Source organism: Lemur catta, chromosome 6 (genome assembly GCF_020740605.2).
Source record: "Lemur catta isolate mLemCat1 chromosome 6, mLemCat1.pri, whole genome shotgun sequence".
Taxonomy (NCBI): domain Eukaryota; kingdom Metazoa; phylum Chordata; class Mammalia; order Primates; family Lemuridae; genus Lemur; species Lemur catta.
The window spans coordinates 88,739,363-88,766,422 of record NC_059133.1 but is presented as its reverse complement, the minus strand read 5'-3'; the positions used below and the strand labels follow the sequence as shown (position 1 = coordinate 88,766,422).

General features: G+C 43.3%; 1 protein-coding gene and 1 pseudogene across 3 annotated transcripts in view; one reads left to right on the top strand and one right to left on the bottom strand.

The window, feature by feature from the left end:
* Positions 1-27,060, top strand: part of ETV6 (ETS variant transcription factor 6) — a 221,030-nt gene that overhangs the window by 21,105 nt on the left and 172,865 nt on the right. The window lies entirely within an intron of this gene.
* Positions 23,130-23,585, bottom strand: LOC123640002 (annotated as a pseudogene).

Sequence of the window (27,060 nt, the reverse complement as noted above, 5' to 3'; positions counted from 1 at the left end):
TGGCTCTGCTGATGCCAAGCCGTGGCGTTCCAAGGGTGTGGGAACAGGGTGTTGATCCAGACGGCGGAAGGGGCAGCTTTCTGAGCAGGTGGGAGTGGTGAGTGAGGAGGGGATTTGGTGGGCAGGATGTGAGATGAGTTTCCCCTGCTGGGAAGCAATCTGGGGATGTCCATGAGGAAGAAGAAAGTCTAGATGGCTGTTGAGAGTGGGCTGATGTCGGAGAGGAGAGCCCATGCTGCAAACCAGAATAAAAGAAAGGACATCTCAGTATCAAAAGGCAACCCCTGTTAGGGTGTCGACCTTCTGCTGCCCAAGTAGTTGAGGAGAGACCATGGAAGAGTTCTGTATGAGAAAAGGCAAGTAGAATCAGGTCTAAGCGTGGAACTTTTTAGTTATACAAAGTTCAAATATGAAATGTCTGAGGCGTAGTGATGACAGGGAAAGTATGTTGGCCGAGTGAATATATTCTTTCAGAAATCAATATTTTTTCCTTCCAGGCCCTCCAAATTTTATCATTGTAGTTGCCCAAGTACATCAGTTTATTTCTTACATGAGAGAGCTTGTCTCATTTTATTGCTGTATCCCATTTTTGATTGTTTTCTGGCCTAAGGGTCCTGTGTTTGGTCTTGGTCAGATACTGCCAGTGACGACTGCTAGGATGACCCCTTTCATTTCTCCGAGCCCAGGCAGAATGTTTCCCGTGGTCTCCAGCCTGAGGTTTGGCAACGATTCATGGCTGTTGAGAGTGGAGTTCAGTAATAAAACTGAGGACTGGAATGGCTGAATTATGAATTTAGTGGAAGCAGGTGTCATTTTTATTCTTCTGCCAATGCAAATCTATCCCAGAGAATTTTTCTTTACTCAGAAAGAATGACTGCCATACCACCTTTCTCTAAAAGGCACAAATGGTAACGAGTATTTGACTCATTCGTTGGCTTTTACCTTGGGGACCAGCAGACCACCCCAGCACGTACAATGCACGGAACCCGGCAAACAATAGAGAACTGTATGCTCGCGTGGCCAGATCGTTAGCTTCCTTCCTTTTTTGCCTTGATTTTTGGGAAGTCCTTGCTTGTTAGTTCCATAGACCCCGGGACATAGCAATATAAAAGGCCAGAGGATGTTCAGATGGGTGTGCGGAGGAAGAGGGAAAGCAGGAATTCTGGGCCAGAGAGCAGATGGCCAGCCAGTGACCTAGGAAGGGAAGCTTAGGCTTTAAAGTTAAAAAATAGTATTTTTTTCTTTCATGGGCAATTTTCAATAAGGAGTACCATAGCTCCAAGTTGGAGGATTCCAAAAATGATCATAGAGTGCCTGCCCTCAAAGGTTTACCACCCAAAGAGGAAATGGCGGCTTCAATGTCATGAAGCCATGCAGACAACATCCAGAGCCGATGAAAACACCCTTGTTCTGTATTTTCTGCCCCTGCTGAAATGTGCACCATGGCTGAGGTGTGTGGGGGTTTTAAGGTTTGTTTGTGGTGTTTTCCTCTTGATGCCCCAGTTGTGCAGTTCTGCAGTTGCGAGCCACCTGCTTCCTGCTCTGCTCTTCCAGGAGACCATGGGTGTCCGTCTGCTGGGGAGGTGACAGGGGAGGGCACAGGGTGGTGGCGACTCTGGCTCCCACGCAGGTCCCTGGTGCCCAGTAGGCCTTTGGCTGACTCCGGATCAACCAGTTCTCAGCTTCCCTAAGGATGGGAGGGGAATCTAGCGGTGATCTGATGACAGCCACAGCCCCCCAATGTTACAGGAAAGCTGAAGCCCCCAGTCAACATTTATGGATGGCGTCATGGGCTGTACAGGTGCGGCCAGGCCCTTGGTCAGCTCCCTGGGAGGGGCCTTGCCTTTTTGCGTGCACACATTTATGAATAGTTGTAGACCCAACAGTAGCCGCAGGAGTGAGCCTAGTTTCCAGCCTGTGAGAGTTAATCATTACAAGGAGCCAGAACACCAGAATTTTCTTTTTTTTTTTTTTAGATATTCTTCTGTAGCTCCAAACACCTGCAGCTCCCAGGTGTTTTCACATTGATTTTGAAATTACCCAGAAAACACCCTCTGACGACCTTGTAGAGATCACCATTTGTACTTCTGCCACAAAGGGCAAAAATAAAGCAAGCAAACAAAAAAAGCCCTTAGAAATCCTTTAGTTAGAGTAATATGTATTTTTAAAGTATTGTTTATCACCGAGTGGGGGGGCCGTCTGTATGCATTTTAATCCTTTTAAAAATGTACTCAAACTTCATGATTTATCTCTCTGATATTAGCACATATGGTACATTCATAAGAATGTTAATTTACAGTAAGGCATGGGGTTTTCTTTCCTAAAAATATGGTGGAGGAGTTATGGGTACCCAGAAGTGGTTAAATGAAACACTCCTTAAAGAAAAAGTCCTTGGTGGGGTGCAGTGGCTCACACCTCTACTCCTAGCACTTTGGGAGGCCGAGGCAAGATGATTGCTTGAGGTCAGGAGTTCAAGGCCAGCCTGGGCAACTTATCGAGGTGTGGCTAACAGAAAAATTAGCCAGGCATGGTGATGCACGCCTGTAGTCCCCCCTACTTAGGAGGCTGAGGCAGGTGGATCACTTGAGTCCAGAAGTTGGAGGCTGCAGTAAGCTATGATGTTGCGTAGCCTGGATGACAGGAGACCTTGTCTCAGGAAAGAACAAACAAACAAAAACAAAAAAAGAAACAAAGAAAAAGTCCTTGAAGGCTCCTATCTCATTCCTTGTTTTGTGTTTCTTGCCACTGTCTGTGGCCACTTACTGCTTATTCACGTCCCTTTCTTGTCAGTTTGGAATGGGCTAAGCCTGGGTGATGGCTTTGGAGATGACCAGCAGTCACTGGGGACTGGAAGCTGCCATGTGAGGCGAGGTGACAGAACACACAAGCTTTATGTCTTTTTCTCAGTCTATTCGTAGTGGAGAAACGTAGGGGTTATAGTGGCACAGCTCAGTCTGCCTCCCCTCCCCCCATCCTGGATCAGTGACAATTCCCTGTTGCCCCCAGGCTGAAGCGCAGCTAACCCTGACAAGGCTGCAAGCTCTGCGTGGTCTGGCCGCGTTCCTTGCCTCCTTTACTTGGACTGCCTTTACCCACTCCAGCTCCTCTTCCCTCCTGGTCTTTGCACATGCCGTTCCCCGAAACGCTTCTTCTGTCTTTCTTCTCCAAGCTGACTGTTCATCCTTAGGTCTCATCTCCCTGGGGTCTCGTCTTGGGTTCCTCCAGTCTGGATGAGATGTCCCTCTTACGTGCCCTCCTAACTTCCATTTTGAAATTTCTATCGCGTTATCTTGCAATCGCCTGTTTGTATCCATCATCTGTCAATGAGCCCGTGAAGTCAGAGCCCATCTTGGTTTTATGCTTGTGACCACAGCGTTGGGCATAGGCTTGGTGCTCCGTAAATATCTGTTGAATGAAGGAGCATGTAGAGAACAGAATGTGGTCTTTGATTACTTCTGTGTTTTGCTCAGTGTCTGATGCTCCACCGATCCTTCTTGCCGGTCCTCAAGACTCTGCCGGCCTTTTAGCTGAGGATAACGCAAATCTGCAGTATCGTCAGATAGAGTCAGGGTGTTGGAAGTTTGCTTATGCAGAGAGAACAATTCAGAGTTTCACATTTTTAGTTGTGAATTCAGAATCTTGAGTTATACATGAGCTGCAGTGGTTTGGTTTTTAAATTGAGTTTCTGCTTATTGTTAAATCCAAACTGAATCAACTGAAGGAAGGTCCTTATCATTTGCTCCTCCCGGCAAGGACACTGTGGCTCTCTGGATATTCCTGTAAGACAGGAAAAGCGATCACAGATCAATTCTAGTTGCTGCCGCTGAGGAAGGAGAGGAAGATAGATGGTTCTGGCTTTGTGAGGAACCCTCCTCCCCCTCCTGTCCTCCTCACCCTCTCTCTGCCAATAATTACAAAGCTGAACCGAACTGCTACTGAGAATCCAAGTTCTTTCCTGGCTCTGAATAAGAGAACATAGATAGCATATGCATCTAGGTTCTTTGAGTATATATGTACATACATACGTGCATATACTCATACGCTCTGCCCTCGGCCTGAAATGACAACCCTACCTGAAGACCTATTTCTTGTTTCCTAAGCAGATGGACAGCTATGTTTATGTTTACCTAAATCTTTCTTGGTTAGTTTACTAGGATGTAGCTAAAAGAACAGGGATATAGAGTCTAGTGACTTGAATTAATTGTACAAATACTGAGCATCTCTGATGTGCTAGACAGTGTTGGGCTTACCAACATGAAGAGGACAAGGCCTCTGATTCAAGTGGCTTGCTGTGTAGTGAGGTCATCCTAGTGCCACTTTAACTTTGAGAGAAAAGTCATTTATCCGCTTAAAACTTCCCATTTCTTAACTGTAACATGAGGCTAATAGCACTTCCTTTCTACTGTTGCTGAGGGCATCTACCTGGTAATATTTGTACAATTCCACCTGACAGGTACCTGTTTATCCTTGACATCTCTCAGTGCAGTCACCTGAGTCCTGTCCAGCATCTGCTGGCTCAGGCAGATGCCCCCCCTCATGCGGTCTCTGCTGGGGTGCTTCGCCCCTTGCTGTAAGCACCATTGGCTTTGGTTCCCACACCCGTGCCAAACTCTTTGGACAAAGAGCCTCGTCATGCCCGTGTCTATAATCTCAGTGCCCAGTGTGGTGTCCGGCACACAGCACTTGACACGTTTGCTGCTGAATAAATTAAAGAACAATGGTTATGAATGGCTGAGTACTATACATGTCACATTATTATTATAAGAACTTTGGGCAAGACAACAGAAGAAAAAGTGAGGGTGCTTTGAGGCCCTGGAGATCGGAGGAGATCCTGGCATACTGAACTCCAGTTTAAAGGCTGTAACTGTGCCCTGCTTTTTACTGTGGATGCTGGTCAACTGCCCAAGGTAAAAAACAAACAAACCTCATGAGGTCAGAGAGGAGGTCTGTATGTTTAATCTAGAAGTCAGCACATGCTTTCATTAGCTACCAAAGCTGCCAGATCTGGGTGGCTGGCAATCAGAACCTCATTTTGATCATTTTATGCCCTGTTCTCCGTGGCATGTTCACCACTCACATGGTGGCACCTTCTTCCTCCTGGTTTCCTCTCCCTTTGCAGGAAGAAATGTGTTTCTCATCTTCTTGGAATCTCCTTCTTTTCTGCTTTGGTCGCATCTTTTTTTTCTGTCGTTCATGTAAATTAGAGAATTAATATGAGTTATTGTGTTAGGGTTCTCCAGAGAAACAGAACCAATAGGAGATAATTCAGTTACTCTGAGGCATTGGCTGACGTGATTGTGGAGACTGAGAAGCGCTGTGATCTGCCATGTCCACGCTGGAGACCTGGGAGTGCCAATGGTGTAGTTCAGTCATAGTCCGGAGGCTTGAGAACCAGGGGGACCAATGTTGTAAGTCCTAGTTTGGAGGTTGGAGAAGATGCGATGAGATGTCCCCGTGCAAGCCCCGAGGTAGGAGAAAAAAGGGGGTGGCTGGTGAATTCTTCCTTCCTCTCTGCTGCTTGTTCTGTTCAGGCCCCCAGTGGATTGGATGGGGCCCGCCCACATTGAGAAGGGCCTTCTGTTTCCCTGAGGCTCCCATTCACATGCTCGTCTCACCCTGGAACATCCTCACAGACACACCCACAAATAATGTTCAATCTGGGCACCCCATAATTCAGGCAATTTGACATGTAAAATTAACCACCGCAGTTATTAATAACATTTTGGATGAAAGGAGAATGTTCTTGTCTATAGTGTGTGCGTGCACACGTGTTTGTATACAATTTTTAACATAATCTGAATGTGAGAAATAAGGAATAAGCACTTTTGGGGAAAAGATCATCTCAAAAATCATTTTTTTCTCTTTATCCACCTCTTTGACTCTCAGCATTGAAATCAAAGTAGTAAGGCCTGATGGTTGTTTGGAAAGAAAGGCAACTCTTAGCAGTTTATGCACAGTGTTCTAGGTAGAGTAAGTTCTTAGTGCTTGATGATTGAATGAATGATTGCATATTTGACAAAAGACGTTCCTTCTTAGGTAAAGCATGCTAATTCTTCCCACAAATTCTCTTTTCATCCCTTCCCTAATTTCTGCAGACTGCGGGGTGGGGGTGGGGGGATAGAGTTGATCTCTTCCTTCCTTCTTGCTGGGCTTGCCACAGAGCATGTTAAATGATCTCGATGTTTCTCCAATCTATAAATAAACACTTCTTCTTAAAATGGGGCCATCATGGGATCTGACTGTATTTATTCTTGTCATTCTCTTCTTCTCTCCTCCCACAGAGAAATGGCACATTTCGAAAGAGTTTCCATCATTTGCAACATTTGATGCTTTGTGTCTTTCACAGACCATGTATCAGAGCTAGTGCAGTAGTTTCTTACTCTCAAACATGCTTGTCCTAGACTCCGTGAGCCGTCTAGGAGAGCGACCACAGTTCTGCAGGCATCCATCATGTGCATCCTCTGTTTCACACGCCTTCTTACTACGTTACTCTTCTCAAGTTTACAAATCTCTTTTCATTGATTTCATTTTAGTTTGGCATCGTGGTGTAGTGAGACTAGCACTTGGCTGGGAATTAGGACTAGCTGTGTCCTTGGATAAGACACTTACCATTCTTCCTGGCTTGTAGTTTTTCTCTTCAAGAGTTGAGCTATCCAGCTTGGTTGTTCTCTGGCTATAAAGGCGTTTTGACATCTGAATTCTGAAAGGATGCAGTGAGAGTTTCAATCTTTCATACTTTATGCTTTCCAGGAGTAATTTCATTAGCTATCTGATGCATTCCCATGAGAACCAAAAAAACCACACTGGCTCCTTCAGACAGAAACTGGTAGAAATAAAAAGCTTACAGTTGTTGGGGGCAATTAATTTATTTCAGGTATACTGATATTAAGCTAGAACCAAATTGCTCAGTGGACCCATGCACATTATTTAATATTTTCACTATTTACATTTTTCTCATTTCTAAACTACTTTGGATGGTAGAATATTTTGCTGCTTTTGTTTTCGGTTAAGAACCCCTTACCCACTTAGTGACAACGGTGCTGTAACTGCCCTCATCCCCAAAAGGTCCATATTACACATCCAGCTAGGATGGGGCAGGCAGGCATCTCATATAATTAGACTCAGCCCTAACACATTGGTTTTTGTATATCCAGGGAATAACTCCCTCCATTAAAGACTCATGCAAGGGGAAGAACAGGTAACAAAGTGTTTGTTGTGATGATGAACTGTCCCTATTTCACCTTCGTACTGCAAAGTGATCTGCTTGGAAACTAATTAGAGCATTTCCCCAATGGTGTTAATGATCTACTTCTACATGCCTGTGGTCTCCTAGACAGTGGTACCACGTGTCAGAAACTGGCCATAAAGCAGCCATCTCCCTAGCCTGTATCCCTCTCATAGAAGAATGCTGAGAGCAGCTCATTCCTTCAGCTGAGTCTCCCACCTTTTTTTCAGGCTTGTTTAAGGATTTTACTCTTCCATGATGCTCCTTACCTTCTGTTCTTTAAAATCCTCTTTGCTTTTGGATTCCAGGGTGGACAAGGAAAATGTGCACCATCTTTAATATACAGGCAGTTAGGAGACTTTCAGGTGCTCGAAGTCTGGTCAACATTTTCTGGCAGCACAGGTGAAGATGACCTTTTTATGGAAGCCTGCGAGGCCAGACTCTTCTGCATCTCTCCGCGTATAGACCTGATTTCTTTCTGATACGGCTGATGTACTTGCCACGTGGATGGAGGATAAGGATGGTCATTTACCATGCTGTGCGCCACCTGCATCCGCTTCCATTGCAGCTGGAGCACCATCAAGTCCATTGGGTTTCTTTGTTTTTAAGGATAATTTTTGTTTAGCTCCTATGTTGAGTGGAAGACGCAGTCCTACCTTTTCTTTCTCTTACAGTGTGCTAAAGATTTGGGTTCTGTGGCCTTAGGCAGTTTATTTCATGGTTAAAGGTAGCTGTTTACACTTTTTAGCAAATTTCATGCCCCTTTCTGCGGGGTCCCTGGTATTTTTTGTTTTTGTGTATCGTAAACCACAAAAGTGCTGTGATTTCCATGGAAGGATATGGAAAATCAGGAGATAAGACTGAAATTAGAAATGAGAATTTGTGACTTTAAAAATGATGCTCATTTTCACCACTGGTGGAAGGGCTTTAGACCACACAATTCAGTGAGTAAATCAGTACAGCATATTTTTGTGTACACTTTCATTGTCAAGGCTAATTGTTTTGATGTAAAGATTCTGCCTTGATTGGATTCAGTAATACGAACTGGACATAAACACGAGATATTTTGTTTGAACTTTTACAAGGCTAACTAATTTCACATTTCACAGATAACACAGAGACTTGGCCACATTTTCATAACAATGCCTCCCTTGTAGCGAAGAGATTTAAAACATAATGCAACTAAGATGAAATAAAAAATATAAAAAGAACTATAATAAATTAAGTTGCTCATTCTTTCTTGATGGACCCTATGATCAGCTTTTAGCCTTGATGTCTATATCACAGACTGTATTATTTCCTCATTTTTACATAGGTTCAGAGTACTGGGAATGGAAAGAGGAAAAAGTGGGGGGTATCCACTTCTTAAGACTTCTTTTTAAGTATGGCTGTTACTTTCTGTGACTCCTATAACTCAAGGAACTGAGAACAAACACCAGACGGTAAACTCAGAAATAGATTGCCCAAAGAAAAATTCCCTAAAGAGCTGTTGCTACTTTTTTTCTTATGTTACCTTTCTTCTTGTGGGATTCCATCCCATAATATGTACTTTATAAGTTGCCTCTCAAACTTTTCTGCTTTTTTTTTTAAATAGAAGTGGTATTTCTTTAATTACTGTATGGAAATATACATAAAGATGGAAGACCTTTCTAAATACTGTTATGAAATTAATTGATAATTAATTCCATAGATGTGTATTGCCACATGGAAAGAAGATAAGGATGGTCATTTGTCAAAGATATTGACAACTGAGAAAAAAGTGATTACAGGGAATTGGCCTTGTGTGTAAGAACAACCATGGCCAATTAATTTTACTTACTTTTCTTTTAACGTGTGCACAAATGAATGTAAACATCCTGTGTGCATCTAAAAGTTCTTTCAATAAATGCAAAATAATTATAAATGATAATGTGGGTTTTTTTCTCAGTGGCAGATAAATCAATGCTTCTAACAATTGCTGGCTTCTCATCTATGGCATTTTCTTGAATCGTTGCTAATTTGGTAGACTAACGGAGCATCAGGTTTTATTTAGCTTTTTAAAACATTTCTGTGGTTTTTTTTCCATTGATATTTTGCTTAGAAAGTCTATTTCCACCCTAAGATCAAGTAAATATTCAGTTAAAGAGATGAAATATTACCTGTTTCATTTTTCCATTTAGGTTTTAAGATTTTGTTAGAGAAGTTTCCACACATATTCAGAAGTGACAGGAGCAGGGTAATGAACTGTAGGTACTCATCACTCTGCTTCAACCATGATCGATACGTGACTAAGCTTGTTTGTCTATGTCCTACCACACTTCTCACCCCTCCTCCACCCTATTATTTTGAAATATAATTCCCTCACAGTTCCATCTGTAATATTTCAGTATGTGTCTTTAAGAGACCTAAAAAAACCCAACCAAAAAAGTGTCATTATCACACCTAATAAAGCTAATGGTAATGTCTTTATAGCATCTAATTAATACCTAGAGTTCAAATATAATACCTATTGTTTTTGGCAGTGAGGATACAACCTATAAAAGTAAGGCCTGGAAGTCTCAATACCCAAGAGCCAATATTCTAGTGTGAGGAAACAGACAAAATATAAGTCAAATAAAAACAGGATGATTTCTGCTAAGGATCCGTGCTCTGAGAGAAGCCCAGTGGGCAACAGGAAAGAGGTGACCCAGGCCCAGACTGAATCTGATCCAGGTGGGGTGGTCAGGGAAGGGCCAAGGCCAGGTGAAGAGGAGGAGCTGGCCCTCGGGAGCCGGGGGGACAGTGTCTCAGGCGGAGAGGCCTGCCAGTGCACCGGGAGCTTGGTGAGCCTGCAGAGTGTCATCTAACCAAGAAAGCTTTTTTCACTGTTCATGCTGGCTTTCATTATAGTCATTTGTAATGTGTCACTTTTCAGTGTCTAACTTTTCAACAGGGTAAATAGAAAGAACCATCCAAGTATACTGGCAGTGAACTTTGGTGTTAATTTTGCCTTGTTAGTTATGCTTAATTGCTCCTAGACATTTCAGAAAAAAATGAAACTGAAAATTCAGGCTTCTTAAAGACCTTTTGAAATATACAAACCCCCAAGGAAACAGACCCTTCTCTGTGTGTAATAATAGAGTTCTAGTTTCTGTAGGGCAGGTTCCTTCTTGAGATTTGGGGCACTTCCTGATTATTTCTGGGTAAAATAAAAGTGACAACTTCTTTTTTTTTTTTTTTTTTTTTTCCTTACAACTTTTTAATACTTCTTCTTTGGGTAAAAACCAGGAAGTGGGAAATGAATGTATAAAAACCAACAATACCTACACCCACATGTGTGTATTTTCATGTACATGTGAGCATATATATGGGTGAGAGGAGAGAAAGGATGCATAGGGAAGATGGGTTCTATTAAACTTGATTTAAATGAAATAGCAAATTAGAGCACATTCTTGTCTTAATCTTTTCTGTAATAAAGATAAAATGGGGTATTGTGTTCATATGATCGAACAAAAGTGGATGATTCCAACCTTTTTTTCTCAGCCATTAAAAGAAGAATTTGAAAGAAACAGCCTTTGCATATACACACTGAGAGTTCGTCAGTCTTTCTTCAAACACAGCCAGCCACAGTCAGACTAAACATTCGCAGACATTTCATTTAGTCCACAGTGGAGGTATTTGTTGATTCACATATTTTCTTTTTATAAGAAAATCTTCAAGGTTAGTATTCACCACTGAATTTAACACAAAGTGAAATTCCATTGTGTTGTAAGACAGCTTAAAATGCTGTCTTTGATTTAATCTAGAAACTTCTGTTATCGTCACTCCTGAAAAAGGTGCTGGTAGTTTAGCTTAACCATCAGCTACAATAAGGGCTGTGGATAGTTTCGCCATTTATGAAATTATTACTCTTCCTCATTTGTCTTCTTGATTTACCAAACATCAGTGCTCTCGTGTCACCAGGGACTAACTATTGGATTTTTCTTCTCAGTACATGGTATGCCAGTAGGTAGGATAGAGAGTTTATGGTAGATTCAGTTTGTCTTTATTTACTCAAGCACTCTTCCAGGGCCTGGAGCTGTCAAAGGTGAACTAGGAAATTATTGTTTACATCTGCCAGGAATTCACCGTTCTTTTATGACCTTTCATGCCCTTCAGAGAACATTTTTTTGTACACCATGATTGTCAGAAGGGGTCTGGGATAATTTTAGAGTCGTACAGAGATTGCAGGTCAGCAGCTTCGTCTGCCGTGACTTTCGATGCTCTGTAGTAACTGTTTTCTTAAATCTAAGTTTGCTTGGCAATACCTTTTTTTTTCTTAGTGAGAAATGATAGACACATCCCTGGGTGCCCACCACTCATTTTGTCAAGATCGCTAAGTATGTGAAATCAATAAATTAAGTGAATATGAAGGACTTATTTTAATAGCACAGTTTTGGCAAAAGTAGAGCTTGTTAAGTATAGTATCGTTGAGTTGTTAAATAGAAAATGTTTATTATGTTCCTGCATTTAAAACACTTTCAAGCATTGTAGGGAAAGAAAAGCACATAAGCTGTGGTCTTTACCTTTAAGGAACTCATAGCCTAATTGAGATATGTGTAAGAAGATAAGGAATAGCATGAAGCAGTATGTGATCAATGCCAAGTGCAGATGTGTGCTAAACGGCTTTCAAAGAGGGAGGCAGTTCCTTGTGAACTGGAATAATGATAATAATGGCAGTGACAGGAGCCAGCATTTACTGAGTGCTTGCCACGTACTCAGTACTGATCAAGTATTTTACAGGTATTTGCTCATTTAATCTTCACGTCAGCCATGTGAGAAAGGGATGTCTATTATTCCTGTTTTACAGCTCAGAAAACTGAGTGAGGTTAGCTAACTGGCACAGGGTCCTACATCAAGGAAATGTTGGATCCTGTGTTGGATTCTGGGCTGCCGAAGTCCAGAGCCACTGTTTTATCCGTGCCAAGTGGTCTAGGAAAACTGGATGGAAGCGGGGACCCTGTGAGCCGAGGAAGCAAGCCTCCTGGAAGAGGCTGGTGTGTGTAGGGAAGGAGTGAACGATAAGGGCTTGGGGGTGTGATTAAAGGGCCCTCAGTCCAGGTTGAAGTGCTCGGACCTGATCCAGAAAGCAGCTGGAGAACCAGTGAATGAACTTAGCAAGAAAATAACATGACCACCCTGCGAGGACGGATGTCACAGAGGAACGTTGGGTGTGTTGCCAGGCAGCCACTATGGCTCGCACTGGGGTTTTCTGATCCTGGCTGCTTCAGTCTTGTGGCTGTCCAGTGGTTTGATTTTCCATTAGCCCTTTCTCCCTTGGCCTTGAGGGATGAATATCTCCAAAATCTCAGGCATCGGGCCGTAGGAGCACCCTGTCCCACTGGTGATCCGCTGGGCTTTCCACCAACTCATACGAGGCCTAAGTCCTGCTGCATACGCTGCCTCAGAGGGCAGAAGGTAAGGTCAGGTGGTGTCCCTCCCCCTCAGGGGTTTCCTTATGCTTTTCTAGATTTTGGGCCCAAAAGTCCACATTTCAGAGCAATCCTGGAAACCCAGGAGGAGAGTGGGTGGCATGTGGAGACCCTTCCAGGATAGCTGTAGACCTAGCTGTCCCCAGAGGCCTGGCTCCGGGTCCCAGGGGCTGATTAGAAGGATACTTTGTGATCACTCAGTCAAGACCACATGTCCCTAGAGAACGCCGTTAGGGGAGTAACCACAGTGTTCTCTTCTATGCTGATTAATCTGGGATTTAAATACAGGCTTCAAAATAAAGTGTAAGTGGTGGTAGCTCAAAGAAGCAAACCAAGCTTAACATTAAATGACATGGGGCTCCTGGAAATGTGGAATGACTCGGAACAAAGGTTACTTACTGCATCTATGACTCTTTTTAGACAAAGAAAATATGTGATTAAGAAATATTTTGGCAAGATCTCACCGAGATTATTTACTGGGAAGGAGGCCCAGGACTCAGCCAGGCAGGGAAAATGTGGGGTGTTTGCTTGGATTGTGGAAGGAGTGCATTTTACAGTGTGGAAGTGGACTGAATGCCTGGGGGAGGGGGTGCCATGATACAGGTTTATGCTGGTAGAGGATTCCTGCGGACTCCAGAGTAAGTAGAGGAAGGTGTTTGCTTGTCACCGGGACCAGGGTAGGGCTCAAACCTACCTCCGCTCATCAGGCATGGTTTGCATCTTTAGAGACACACAGCACAGTACATTCACTATTTTATTTTAAGCCATGGCTAACTTTTCTCCGATCTTCTCCAGGAGAAAAACTTGATGTTTGCTGTCATCCTGGCCTAAAAATGTCCACAGTTGCGCTAACAGGCAAGCTTCCGTAAGCAGATCAAATTTGCCATTCTGGTTCCAACATTTGACTACCTAGCTTTTTATAAAGGAAAACAAAAAAAGGGAGCTGACATCAACTGATGTTTTAGGTTTGAGGGTGTTTGGAGAAGTGGGAGTTCTCTGCCTAGTCTTTTGTGGACGTTGGATGTGTGTCTGCCTCCTGGCTGGCCACCCTTCCCCCCGGGCGGATTCTCTCGGAATCATTTTCTCCCTCCGGGAGTCTCTTCCCTCCCCCAGCTTTGTCTTTTTCTCTGACATCTGCCGCACACTCTCTCCAGGGCATACGGTCCAAAGCCTCCCGGGAGAGTTTCATCTGCTTAGTGTAACTTCTGGGAGAAGATAGAACTGATGGATTTTTATGTGCAAATATGGGCTCATGGTGGTGTTCCTGCCAGAAGCGCCACGTACTCAATGTCACAAGCATGAATTTATGATGCAATTTGAAAAGGGTCAGCATGTTCAAAGGTGAGATTAATGCTGTCTGTGAGCACTCAGTGATGCTGAGGTAACTGAAGTGTATCTGGTGGCGTCCAGAGCTGGAGTCCTCCCCTGCAGATGCCAAGAAGAAAGAGATGGCTCTGCAGACCGGGAAGGGATGTGGGATGCACATTTCTTGCTGCCTGTCGGTTGGTAGTCTAGACACAGGCTGGCAGGCGGAAATCAGTGTGGGGCAGGCGTGGCATGAACTGTCCTCCCCCTGTCCCCCCACATCACTTCCTTACAGGACACCTGTCCATTTTGTATGAATTCAGGCACCATGTTATAATATTCCTGCAATTTCATTTTTTTTTCTTTCAGTATTGGACTTCGTATACAAAGAATAGGATTAGTCATAATCTTTCATGACACATTCTCTTCACATTTTCATTTATTTAGAAGGATGTAATAGACAACTGTCTTAGTTCAGGCTTCTGTAACAACGTACTGTAAAGTGGGCAGCTTATAAATGACAGATTTATTTCTTTCAGTTCTGGTGGCTGGAAGTCTGAGGTCAGGGTGCCAGCATGGTCAAGTTCTGGTGGTGGCTCTCTTCTCGCTGCGTCCTCGCACGGCAGAAGGGTGAGGGAGCTCTTCGGGGTCTCTTTTGTAAGGGCACTAATCCCTTTCATGAGGGCTCCACCCTCATGACTTAATTACTTCCCAAAGGTTCCACCTCCAAATACTATCACATTGAGGGTTAGGGTTCTGCCATATGAATTTTGGGGGTACACAAACATTTAGTCTGTACCAGTGACCACAAACCCATCCCCAAAACAAAAGATAGGACCTTGAAAATAACCCCTATCTGACCATATCATGGGCCTCCCCACGCCTCATCCTTCTTCCTCCTTCTACCCAAGGTAACCTTGTCTGAATCCTGTGTGCATCTTCCCTTTTTTTCCGACATACTTTCTTTCGGCTCTGTGTAGTCCTACAGAAGAGCATAAAATATATACACATAAAAAGTGTGTATCTCTATAGATACATACTTGATTTGAGTTGTCTTCTTATTTCATAAAAGGAGCATCAGACTCTATATAATCTTTGGGGCTTTTTTACTTAATGTTTTTACTGCTAATGTTCATGTATATTGCTACATGTCATTAGTTCATTTGCTTTGTCTGCCCTATAATGTTGTGTTGTATGTAATCATGCTCTGTTTATTCCTTTGCTCTCCCACTGATGGGCATTCATGTTGGGTCCTAGGATTTTGGCTATTGCAAACAGGTTTGCCATAAATATATTTGTGTACAGGTAATCTGTTGTCCAGGTGCGAGAGATCCTTTGTGTATATGACTCCATGTTTTGAAAACCAGCAGTATACTCCACGCTGGGAGACCGTTTGTGGGAAGCACAGTAAAGGTAAATCCTCAGTACATTATATTTCACTCTGGTATGAAGAAGTAGCACATGAACTTTGCAGGGGACAGGACACTCTATGGTTTGAATATTTGTCCCCTCCAAAATTCATGTTGAAATTTAATCCCCAATGTGGCAGTATTGAGAGGTGGGGCCTTTAAGAGGTGATTGGTCATGAGGGCTGTGCCCTGATGAATGGATTAATCCTTCCGTGGATTAATGAGTTATCATGGGAGTGGGACTGGTGACTTTACAGGGAGAGGAAGAGAGAACTGAGTTAGCATGCTCAGCCCCTTGCCATGTGATACCCTGTGCCACCATGAGACTCTGCAGCGTCCCCCCCGCCCCAGCAAGAAGGCCCCTACTACACGCAGCGTCTTGGACTTCCCAGTCTCCAAAACTGTAAGAAATAAATTTCATGTCTTTGTAAATTATCCAGTTTCAGCTATTCTGTTGTAAGCAACTGAAAACAGACAGATACCATCTTATTTTAACTTTATTCCTCCTACCAAGTTGCCAGCCCTACCCAGTGCTTGGAACGACTCTGGGCACACAGTAGGCACTTTCATTCATCATGGCGTCACTGCAGTTAATGCCTGTTGACCTCATCTTATGTTAAATTCTTTGAAAGGAAAGCTGTGTTCCCTATGATACCAGTCACTTTTGTTCCTCTAGTCAGGTCAGTTGTTTTCTTTGCATTGGTTTATTTAGCACCTTCCATGAACTGGGCAGGCACCATCTTAATAGGGGCTGGTTCTTGCTCTTAAAGTACTTCCATCTAGTGGGGAGAGGCTGTGTACAAGCTGAGGATTAGAATGCATTATGATAATGTGCTCTAATTCCTAGGCCATAGAGAAAGGGTGCTTACCTCTCCCTGGGAGAGAAGACTCCTGGGTGGGAGGGGGAGACAGTGTTGGGTCTGATATTTGGATAATGGGTAGGAGTTCACAAGATAGATTAGGGAGGCGGATACGATGGATGATTTCAGGAAGTTAGAGGCATGGGAGAACGTGGCACACTCAGGCCGTGGCAGGTGGTTGGCTTTGACTGGAGCATTCAAGGTGCAGTTGAGTGAAGGCACACGAGGCAAGTCAAATGGCTTGCTTGTGTTTTTGTGAGTGTCTGATATTTGGGGTTTTTAGATAGCCCATAGCCATTTTCATATACTCTCAACCTCTATCTCACAAGTAGTCTGGGTCTGTGCTCCTTAGTGACATCCTCTCACCCTTTCCCTTGGTGGCATATACAGTTGGCTAAGAGGGCAGGTCTGACTGTGGGCCAGAGTAGGGGAAAGACCCAGGTCACCTCTGGCCTGTTGTCAGCCTGTGTGCTTGGACAGTAGAGCTCACCCAGGTGGAGACGCAGGAACAGCCTCTGGGCATGGAGTGGTGTTTTTCTTTCCAGGGACTAGGCCAAGATAACTCCTTGGCAGGGGTAGTAGCAACCGTATGTGCTGTAGTGATGCCACTGCCCACTTCTGGGTCGTTCTCTCCCCTCCGTCTCCAGCGGCTTCCATCCGTTTGCCTTCTAGTGTGGAAGCACGGGGGAAGCTGCAGGCAAGGCGGCTCCACCCACATGCTTCTCTGCCCTCCGTTCTCAGGGACGCTGTGGCTGGAGGGAGTGGTGATGTCAGGAAAGAGTAGCAGAGAGGGCCGGGGGACAGCAGGAGGTTCTCTTCTCAGAGAAAACAGCTAGTCCTCTGCGACCAATTCTCCCTCTAACTAGAGAGATCAGCCACCACACACACAGGTGCACACACTTGGGAAGATAGGATGGAGTTGTAGCGAGTAAAATTTTTATTGGAATAGCTGTGGTAGAGGAACAGTCTATATTATGCCATGGCATAACAGAGTGTTATATTTTGGATGACCGTTTGGAAGTCTTTATTTTAGGTATGTTTTGTTAGAGATCTAATTTCTTTGTGTTCTCGTGCCTACCTAGCACAGTGGGTAAGGACACAGACTAATGTTTGATAGGCTGGGTTTGAACTCTACCTCTGCTGCCACTTAGCTCTGTGACTTGTGGCATATTAGTTAAGCTCTGAGGCTCAGTGTCCTTAGTTGAAAACTGGGCCACTAATACTTGGCGCTCACACTGGGTTATAATGAGGGTTATGGAAGGCATCATGTATATAAAATATTTTATTATACAATAGCTTTTATGGAGTTATTTGAATTTGGGACTCATGTTGCTTTTACAAAAAGTTCTCTTCTTTCTTCAGAAGAGTCAGTGAGGCGGCCATCTCAGAACCAAGTGGACCGTCCTCTGTCATGCACAACAGATATTTCATGTCATTCAGTGCAGAGAGTAAGTGGAAAGAGGATCATATACAGACAGAATGGGCACCTCTCTGCCTCAACATGCTGCTCTTTCATTTTCTTTCTTTTTCTTTTTTTTTGAGACAGAGTCTCGCTCTGAGTGCCGTGGCATCAGCCTAGCTCACACCAACCTCAAACTCCTGGGCTCAAGCGATCCTCCTGCCTCAGCCTCCCGAGTAGCTGGGACTACAGGCATGTGCCACTATGCCCGGCTAATTTTTTCCATATATATTTTTAGTTGTCCATATAATTTCTTTCTATTTTTAGTAGAGACGGGGTCTCGCTCTTGCTCAGGCTGGTCTCAAACTCCTGAGCTCAAACGATCCACCCGCCTCGGCCTCCCAAGAGTGCTAGGATTACAGGCCTGAGCCACCGCGCCCAGCCTCCACTTTCATTTTCAAAACAGTATTTTAAAAAGTCCCCTCCCCTGTAAAACTCTGCCAGTGATCCACCTGGTCATTGTCACGGTGTTTGTTGCAGCCTTCTCTCTGCTTTCAGATATGTAGCTCTGCGGAGTCATAATCATTTATCCGCAGGTACTTTTGCATGTGTTTGTCCTGTCTCTCTCTTCAGAAGACATATCCCTGCTTGGTGCATGGAATAAGATGTTCTTTTCCTTTCCCGTAGAAGTGCTATTTTCGTTCTCCTTAAGGAGCTAGAGCAGAATTTGGTTCAGCATTTATCATGTATCAGTTTATCACCGTGCTTTTTCCTTCTTAGATTGACATGTGTCAACAGAAAATGTGGACTTGGTCATGTAAAGATGGTGCCTGTCACTTAGCATGTGCCATCTCTGTACCTTCTGATTATGGAATTTTGATGAAATCTGTCAAAGGGTGATGAAGACAGGCTCATGTGAAGCATTTAGTTTTCTGGCATTTTCACGCATGTCAAACTGATCTGGTGTGGACTGAAGGTATGTTGTCCTTCCCTTTAATGATGTTATCAAATCTGGTCCAAATTCACAGGACTCCTTAGAAAACTTTGGTGATAGGAACAGATTCTAATGCGTTGAAATAGAGATTTCTTCACCTTCTTTAACTAGCATCTTGAGAATGAACTGATAAAGTGGGAATACAGACAGGGACAGAACAGTGTGGAGGGAGTTGGAGAAAAGAATAAGGGGAAAAGGAGGGGAGCCGCAGCAAAGGCCATTGCTTTTAAGGAATTGGAATTCTTCCATCAGACATTGGTATTCTCCTACCAGGCACCGGACTTTGCCCTAGGTTTTCTCTACTTTCCCTGCATCCTGGGTATTCCAGTTGAAGTAAGCTGTGTTGCAGTCCTGCCCAGTTTTGCACTTCCAGGGGGTTGGTGCTGAAACGGAGCAGACATTAATGATGCAAGCTGGAGGGAGAACTAGTTTCGTTACTGTGACTCAAGACCTGGCACGGCTGTCTTTCCCCAACTCAAAGTTTAGTCCGGCAGGCTCTGTAACACATGGAGTCAGATTGTGAGGAGGTTCCAGCTCTTACCTTCGCACTGTCCTCATTTGGTAGCCAGGTGGAGGGTCTTTGTGTTCTTTTGACACCTCTTCCCCATCACTTTTGCTCCAGCACTGGAGACCGAGGGGTGTCCTGGAGGATGACGAGGAACCCTCGCCGTTCCCCTTGTCCTCTGACCTAGCTGTGTGCTCAGGGGGCTTTGCAGTCTCATATGGTCAGCAGCCCTCAGCGTGGCCTGATGGCTTTTTCCACATCTCCAGTGACATCTTTCTTCTTCCTAATCGTTGACTCATGGATCGTTAGCATTAGAAAAACGCTTGCGGTTCTTATAGTCCAACTTCTTCATTTTAGACATGAGGAACTCTTGACACCTGGGGAGGGCTGGAGATACGTGTAGGGGAAGAAAAAAATCTTTTTTTCCTTTAGCTTAGACTACCAAAAGACAGATAAACAAGAGAAAAAGGAACGTTATTAACACATGCAGTGCACATCACCTGGGAGAAACCTCAGTGATGAGTAACTCAAAGGCTTGTTTTTTTTTCTTTCTTTCTGTACGGCACTTGTCACTCTCTGACATTGATCTTAGTTGTTTTTTGCTTAATGTTTGTCTCTTTGTACTAGTTTGTACACTCCATGGGAACAGTGATTTTTGTCTCGTGTTCACTGCTGTATGCCCGGTACCTAGAGCTGTGCCTAGGACACAGTGGGCAGATATTTGTTGAAACACTGAATGCATGAACTTTGGGCAAGTAACTTAACCTTTCTGTACTTTAGTTTTCTTATTAGTAAAATAGGGATAAAAATAGTACCTGCTTCATCGAGTTGCAATGAAAACTAAGGGAATTAACCCATCTAAAGCACTTATGGCCTGCCTGGCACATAGTAAATGCTCAATAAAGGTTCCCTATTATTGTAATTATGGAATATTTGACTTCTAGGCTGCAGACTCCTCAAGGACAAAGACTGTTTCTTGTGTCATCTTTTTATTTCTAGTAGCAATTTGGCAGACACGTGATTGATATTCAGTGTTTATTGAGCAGGTAGATAAATAAGTTACAGAAAAATTGTAGGCAATACTTCTGTAAATATTTGTTACATTTAAATGAATAGGTCTCCTTACTGTCTTTTTCCCTAAGCTGCAATCGGTGAACCTACACAGAATAGGATGATCATGTTGTGCCTTAGCTCATCGCTTAGGCAGTGGGGCCAATAATTCATTTTTGTTGCCATGACATGGCTGACATTTCTTGGGGATTGACAGCAATGGCAGAAACTTGGTGGGTCATGAATGTCACCCCAGCCTGTACGATACACAAGAGCCACTTGAGAGCTCTTCCATTCATAGTTGATACTTCACAGAAACGCTTCCCTGGCAAAGGAGGTACTTAGCAGAGACTGCAGACATCTGAGCAGACAGATGCAGGAAAACAGGAAAGGGAAGGTTAAGGGAGAAACATCTCCATGCTTAAGAAACAGTTTAAAGGTTGTAAAAGGATTTCACTTTTAAATTTGAGCCAGTCATTACAATTTCTCTGGTAAAATTAGAGAATATGACCAGATCATCTCCAAGGAACTGTCTTACTTTTAAAATTTCCTGATTCTGTGGAAAGTGTTGAAGAAGGCCCAGGACCGAAGAGTTTAAGGGTCTAGATTTAAGTGGAGATACTGATAAAGTGGAAGGGGATGTTACTGTAAGAGCCATGGGCCAGTGGCTAAATATTAATGGCATGTAGTAGTATCTGTTTATGAGAGGAGGTGGAAAATTATAGTATAATGATTAAATAGAAAATGAATTCAGAATCCACATCTTCACAACAATTTCTGACCTTCTGGTTTGGATGAGCATATTTCACATGAACTAAGTTGCATGTTGGCTGTCTAATCTGGGCGTCTGTTTGGTGAACCTTTCCCATAACTAATCCCCAAGAGATTTCCAATCATGCCATAAGGTAATGCAATTTGGCAAGAGGATTTGGACCTTGACGAAATCTCTTGCCCAATTTGGCATCCAGAAAAGGCTGACTTGCCTAATTTGAAAAGAAATTGAAAACAAAAATTAAAAACAAAACCTCTGGTTGTTACTTGTTTGATGAAATGCCATAGAAAACTATAATTTTTTTTCCATACTCTGTTAGTATAGAGAATATTTTTACCATTGACTCCTAAATATCTGTCCTTGGTTTCCTGTCCTTCCCTGATGCAGTGTTCTCATGAGGCTAAATCGTTACAGCAATGGTGTGAAGTGGAAATGTGTGTGTGTGTGTGTGTGTGTGTGTGTATTTTGTACCATATGTGTCTGCCTGCATTGTCAACATCTACGTTAGTGTTAGTTTCGTGTTGCTTCATAACAAATTACCGCAAATTTAGTGGTTTAACACAACATACGTTTATCATCTCAGTTTCTGTGTGTGAGGAATCTGGACGTAGTTTGTCAGGGTCATCTGCTTGGGGTCTCACAAGGCTGTGATTAGTATGTTAGCCGGGGCTGTAGACTCATCTGAGGCTTGACTGAGGAAAAACCCATTTTCATTGGCAGAATTTAGTACCTTGTGGTTATGGGACAGAGGATTTCAATTTCTTATTAGCTGTTGGCCAGAGGTTGCCCTTAGTTCCTTACTAGTGGGCCTCCCGATGTGGCATCCCACAACAAGGCAGCTTGGTCTTTCAAAATTAGCAAGAGAGTTTAATGTTTTCCCATAGCACAAGTGTCTTTATAGACCTGACCTCAGCTTTTCCCCTGTTGTCCTTGTATGGTAAGATAGAAGTGGGGAGAGCCAAGATCCAAAAAGGCTAAATGAAATGTCTAAGGTTGCAAAGCAGCTAGAGGTTGCATTGGAATAAGAATATAAATTGATTAATAACAAAAATGAACACTTACCATATGCCAGGCATGGTGCACATCAGTGCATTCTTGTTTAATTCCCAGCACAACCCTCTGAGTTAGGTATTACTATCACTAAAGCATTTAACAGGTGGGGAAATTGAAGACTAGAGAGGTTATATAACCTGGCTAAGATTAAGAGACAGAAAATGCACAGCCCAGATTTGAACACAGGCAGGCAGATTCCAGAAGCGACTACCATTGCACTCTGAAGTCCTCTCCGTTAGATCATGATACCACTGTGTTTGGGATTCTTCCTCTCTTTTGTTAGATACTTAAGTTGCTGCAATATTGCAAAGGGATGATTGTAATAGGTTGCTCCTTTAAAATGCATTAATAAAATGGAGGGACAACATTCTTTCTTTTCTACTTGAGCCAGGCTTCCTCATTTTTCTGAAGACACCTAGGACAAATGGAAGGAAATCAGGATTTAGTGGGATTTGCATGTGTTAATTACACTTTTGCTGCATATGCATCCAAAAAAAAAATCAAACATGCAAACTCAAAGTTGGTAGAATACAGCTTGTTCATTTTTAATTCATTTAAAATGTTCTTTTTAATGAAGCATTACCCATTTTACTATTCCATGAGACATGAATAATCTAGAAAAGGCAGTATAGGTCTATTTTTCCAACATATAAAACCATATGTAGATGGGTCTTGTTGAGAGATGTAAAAGAGTTGAGTATTAGAAACTGAAATTTTAGAGTAAAAAAATCCAGGGGTATGTGTATTTCTTCTATATTTGCAGAAACTCAGCTGTGCTGCAGGAGACTTTAAAATCTATAAATACAGTGAAGAAATAAAATACGGAGGAGGTTTGCTGATTATTGAGCTTTTTCACTGATAGTGAAATGGAGCAGCTGTAGGATGGAGGTGAGGACAGAAAAGTGCCACATTGGCTCAGATCCAGGCAAACCTCCAAAACTGCCACGGCCATGCCCCCACGTTATGTGTTAATAAAAGGTAGAATGGCAGAGTCGTTCAACTTCAAGCATGCTGCCTACCCCCTCTTCATTTGCATGCATTCAGCTTCCTTCATTAAATGGTTATGAATTTGGCCTCCCCTGAACTGATGTTGGAGAACAATTTTTTTTTTAAATCAGAAAACAAAGGCAGGTATTTTTATGTTTTATTAGCTATGGTACAGATCCTAGAGCTGCCTCATCCCCTCCCCTGCCCCCCCACCGTGGGGTCAGGCCTTCCCAGGAGCCCCTGCCTTTGCCGCCGGGCCCTGCTGGAACTCCTGCTGCAGCTGAGCAAGGGTTTCCCTCTGTTGCTCAAGGTCCCGGAGCTGGGATTCCTATCGCTTAATTTCAGCTGAATCTTAGTCCAGCCTCTTCCCCACTGTGGCCGAGCCTCCCCCAGCTCCTGTTTGACCAGCACAGGACCCAGAAGTTTAAAGACCACGTTGGACCCATCCAGCAGGGCCAGCTCCTCCTTCACGACATGATTTTCTGTTAGTTGTGCCTCAGGCTTCTGCCTCCCTGACATGGATTTACTCAAGTCCTCCTGTAGTGGTTGACATTTCTGCCCTGCTCCCCACAGCTTCTTCTGGATCAGCTCAGCCATGGCCGGGACAAAAGCCTGCAGGCAGCGGGAGAGGGGTGCTGGGTCTCACTCTCTGGGAAGTCCCTGAGCTCCCCTTTCTGGCCTGGCCTGGCCTACTCATGTTCCCCCTTCAGTCTTGGAGAACTTCTGGAACTTACTGTTGTCCTTTCTCCTATCCTGCATTTGTATTTCTTTCTTTTTTTCTTTTTTATTTTTTTGTGAGACTCTGTCTCACTCTGTTGCCTGGGCTAGAGTACCGTAGCATCAGCCTAGCTTACAGCAACCTCAGACTCCTGGGCTCAAGCGATCCTGCTGCCTCAGCCTCCCGAGTAGCTGGGACTACAGGCATGCGCCACCATGCCCGGCTAATTTTTCTATATATATTTTTAGCTGTCCATTATAATTTCTTTCTATTTTTAGTAGAGACGGGGTCTCGCTCTTGCTCAGGCTGTTCTCGAACTCCTGACCTCAAACAATCTGCCCGCCTCGGTCTCCCAGAGTGCTAGGATTACAGGCGTGAGCCACGGCGCCCGGCCCTATATTTCTTTATATTAATCTTACATAAACCTCAGTCCAGGTTTGCCCAGGGCTATAGTTATTTGTGTTTATGTGTCATTCTCCCTACTAGGCCATTTTTCATTAACTTTGATCCCCTTTCAGTGCCTAGCACGAGGCCTGGAACAATGGAGGTGCACAGTGTATATTGATTGAATCGAACGAAAGGTATTTGAATATACAGTTAAACCTAGAACAACACAGGGGTTAGGGGCGTCAGTAAAAATCCATGTATAACTTTGATTTCCCCAAAACTTAATTACTAATAGCCTACTCTTGACAGGACACCTTACTGATAAACAGTCCATTAACACATATTTTGTATATGTTTTACAGACTGTGTTCTTACAATAAAGTAAGCTAGGGAAAAGAAATGTTACTAAGAAAATCATAGGAAGAGAAAATATACGTACTATTCATTAGGTAGAAGTGGATCATCATAAGGGTCTTCATCCTCGTGGTCTTCACATTCAATAGGCTGAGGAGGAAGAGGAGGGGTTGGTCTTGCTGTCTCAAGGGTGGCAGAGGCAGGAGAGATGGTGGAGGTGGAAGGGAGGGCAGGAGAGATGGGCACACTGGATATAACTTTTATTGAAAAAAAAACATCATGTGTAAGTGGACCCATACCGTTCAAACCCATGTTGTTCAAGAGTCAACTGTGTTTCATGTATTTGTTCCTACTGTGGTAGACAGGGCTTCCAGTCATTCGTTCTGAAACTTCCATTTAAGGCCTCAAGGAGGGTTCCCTCATTCCAGTAATCTGAGAGTTGGCCAGCAAATTCAAATTCGCTGGGTCACTGTCCTTTATGTTCCCATGGGGTTTTTTGTTTGTTTAAAAAAAAAAAACCTCTTTTGGCTCTCAGATATTGTCTTTATTTTTTCTTTTGCACTTAAAAATTTGTGGTAAGTTATATATAACATAAAATTTGCTATTTTAACCATTTTTAAGTGTACAATTTAGTGGCATTAGGTACATTCACATTGTTGGGCAACCGTCACTACTCTCCGTCTCCAGAACTTTCATATCTTCCCCAAATGAAACTCTGTACCCACTGATATGCTCTTCTTCCCTCATCCCACCCATGGTAACCACTGTTCTACTTTCTGCCTCTGTGAATTTTGACTGTTCTAGGTATCTTATATGAGTGGAATCATATAATATTTGACCTTTTGTGACTGGCTTATTTCACTTAGCGTAATGTTAAAAGGCTTATCCATGTTGCAGCATGTATCAAAATGTCATTCCTTTTTAAATCAGCCGTTGTCTTTCAAGACTCAAGAGTTTTAAGTGTTTTTAGTCTCTGTAGCCACAGGTAAATTTTCTTCCTGACCTTGGCCTCTTCCTGGAATGAAACTTCCAAAGGCATTCCCTGTCTTCCAGAGTGGTATTCTTTGGGAGAGCTGAGTAGCAAAACTGAGGCAGTTAATGTGAGTGTAACAAATGAGCACCTACTGTATGTCAGGGATTCTTCCTGTGACCAGGGAGTACACAGTCTTGTGGAAGAGACAACTGTATACTCAGCTAACTGCAGTACCATGTGCTAAGTGCTGAAGGAGGACCAGACAGGTTCAAAGAAGAGGTCATATTTCAAACACACTTTGAAGGTGTTCAAGGTAGAAAAGAAAGGGATGGCGTTCAAGGTAGAGAAGAAAGGGATGAATGGCTGGAGCCAAGGCAAGGGAAAACACATGACATATTGGAAGGCTGGCAAGGAGAGCCCGACGTATACAGAATGTACTGAGAATGTGGGGGAATGAGGCTGGAGGTTGCATGAACGCCATGCTGAGGAGCGGGGGTGGGGGCAGGGGAGCACAGGTAACTTGGAGGCTTGACCCAGTTACATCTGTGTATATCTGTGGGTTGATGGGTGGAGGGTAGGTTGGAATGGGAGAGATGGGGACTAGCAGCCAGCATGTTGGGGGCAGTGGGGAGGCAGTGTGGTGGCAACATTTTAGGCAGATGACGAGGGCTTGAAGCAAGGCAGTCACAAACAGTTTTCTCGTGGCCAGTTGCAGCGGGTCTATTGACAGCAGAGTTCATTGGATGGCCCCTACCTGGACATCCAGCCTTTTTATGTTCTGAAATTCTTATAATTTCAATCCCAGTTTAGAGTTCTGTTTTTGGAACATTTCTGTCAGATCTTTCCTTGTTGTATCCTTAGTGGCAAAAATGAGTTGATTGGTACAAGACACCTGGACAGTCTCTGACTTTCAGGCTTTTCACTCCATCATGCACTTGTCAGGATAGTTTTTCAGTCTTCTGCATACTAAGTGAGGCCTGTCTAACAGCAGAGAGAGATAGTTATTATGATTGTATCTAACATAGAATAGCTGGACTATAACAATAATTAGAACAGATCAGCCAAGCTGCAGTAGAAGTGTCCCCCCTCCCCTTTCCCTGTGATCTTTTAGTAACAGATGAACTCAAACAAAATTTTCATACAAGTGTATAAACTTAAACTTTGATGAACAAAGCTGGGTTGACGTTAAAAGTCATTGGCCCAGCCAATGGAGTCTACCACATGGCCCATAAAGAACTTGGCTCTCACGAAGGGCTTTGAAGTAAATTTCCCAGGAAAAGGCATAGTCCCTGCCCATATGCAGTTTATATTCTAAGCTGCAGAATGTCAGAAATTACTCTGGAAAAGAAGGAAAAAGTGAAATGTTCAGTAAGTACCTTAAAAACTGTTATTTAAGGAGGTCCCCAAACATACAAATAGAGAAAGTGAAAACTACTACCTGATACAAGCATTGAAAGAAAATGCCCAGGAGTCATTATTTGGCCAAAAGCTGAATCAGAAAAAAGTGCTGAAATAGACTAAAAATAATATGTTTCAAAGAAAATAACCTTTTGCTAACCTTTGCATTAGTCAGTTCCTTATTAGAGTATTTTTTTCCTGTTTTAGTCACTACTTTAAAAGAATGTGTATAAATATAGAAG